The 1,992-nt window shown below is 41.1% G+C and overlaps 1 non-coding gene across 1 annotated transcript; it reads right to left on the reverse strand.

The window, feature by feature from the left end:
• Positions 1–1,715: 1,715 nt before the first annotated feature.
• LOC116804533 lies at positions 1,716–1,770 on the reverse strand. Its single transcript, XR_004364529.1, has one exon. It is a non-coding gene; the product is annotated as a U6 spliceosomal RNA (small nuclear RNA).
• Between the last annotated feature and the right edge of the window lie 222 nt (positions 1,771–1,992).

Consider the following 1,992-nt stretch of genomic DNA (forward strand, 5'->3'; position numbering starts at 1 on the left):
GCCTACGATGGCGCAACTAAAATTATGCAACGCCACGCCCCTTATGAGCTCCATACCAACCACCAACCCACTCACACGCACACACACACACACATATACGCGTTCGCTCGCGCGTCCTGTGCATTATAGCGTGCAATTTTTGGCTCACATGCTGTGAGTGTCATTTAATGAGCGCAGCTCTGCTGCTGTTGCTGTTGCTGCTGCTGCCGGACCTGGAGCCTGAGCCTGAGCCGGAGCTGGAGCCGGAGCTGGGCGTGCTCGCCGGCTTTACAATTTTCGTAGGCATTCCATGCATTTTGGTCAGTTTGATGTGGGTACGTTTTGGGTGTCGTTACGTTTTCAACATGCGTTTTACACGCCCAGCTCCGCAACAAAACAAGAATAGAGCCAAAAACAACAGCAGAATTTAGAAAAGCAAAAAAAGAAGCGAAAATGAAAATGAAAATAAAAATAGAGCTGAAGCCAGAATACAAAAAAAAAAAGAGAAAAGAGAAATAAAAGAAACGCAATGCAACGCAACGAGTTGACCCACCCAAAAGTTCGCTATCAACGTCAACAAATATCCCAAAACACATAGCACATGCTGCCACGCCCCGCGTCGCCCCCGCGACTCTAACGAATTTTTGGCAAAATTCGCGCCAATGCAAACACCAACAGCACCAACGAACCCTGGATGGACGATGGACCCACGGACACGGGACACTGGACACTGGACACGGGACGCTGGCTGTGTCCATGGCCAAGGCCCATTGTCGTCGCTAACAATAATGAGTTCGTAATTTGATGTCGCTGCAGAAAATTGTTGAATTTGGCCATGTGCGTGTGTGTGTGTGTGTGTGTGTGTGTGTGTGTGTGGGAGAGAGAGGGCCAGCGGGGGACTTAGTTGAGGTACACTGGTTTGTTTGCAACGTCGCGTTTTCAAATAGCCCGCGATAGAGCGGCATGTGGCGCCGTACCATGCTTTCTATAGAAAAGTACACATATGTGATTTATCAATGTCCGAAATGCCATCATCCATCTATCCAGTCCAACATCGGGCCCCATGGCCGCCCAACGTCTCTCCATATCGTATGGCCCGCCTTTGCTGCTCCGGCCATGTGTCAGCGGCATATGTTTCACTCTTTGGCCCAAAACTATTTGGCCATATTAAGTAATGTTGTTGCGGCCCCCAAAAGGGCGTAAACTGAATTATCGTGAAGCACAAAAGTCAAACGTGCATGTACATGCATACATCTGTATATGTGGGCATATTTCTTTGCTTGTAAAATCTTATGAGATATGCTGAGACTCTGACGAGATTCAGCCGAGATTCTGCTGTTTCTGCACTCTCACAGAAATAATAGTCATAGAATGGTATAACAGTAGTAGAAGTGAAGTCAGTCTAAGATTGAGGCCTTCTTCGGCTCTATGACTCGACTTTTTCTTTATGCATATGGATGCTGAAAGCGTATGCGAAACATATCACTCTAGTTTCGGGAAAAAATCAATTTTAATTTAAGCGTACAAACAATAAATAAATTAAAAAAAAAAAAAAACTTCCTTAAAATTACATTTATCGACATACGATTATTTCGCGGGAATGCGACGATATGTATAAAAATCAGACAGTGTACTCAAGGAAGGTCTCTGTTGAAAATTTTGATAAATATATGCATAATACAATTTGATGAGCTTACATATATACTTACATACATATAGTGATGGCAAATATATACGCTAATCTTCTCTGTATCGTTCCAATTTTAGTATATGTTCTGCCGAAGCAAGAACAATTATTAATCGTTTATTTAATTTTTTTTATTAATTTAAGATAAGCGATTATTAACTTCAATTAAACGACGATAAATAATCGATTAATCCAGTAATCCAATGATTTTATTTTTTAGCTAATTTTTCTATATATTTAAATTGTATATTATTTTATATTCTATTTTATTTTTATTTTTATTTATTTGTTTTCTTGCTGAAAAAATGTTTGCGTTCATTAATTTA

Source organism: Drosophila mojavensis, unplaced genomic scaffold, assembly GCF_018153725.1.
Source record: "Drosophila mojavensis isolate 15081-1352.22 unplaced genomic scaffold, ASM1815372v1 contig_136, whole genome shotgun sequence".
Classification (NCBI taxonomy): domain Eukaryota; kingdom Metazoa; phylum Arthropoda; class Insecta; order Diptera; family Drosophilidae; genus Drosophila; species Drosophila mojavensis.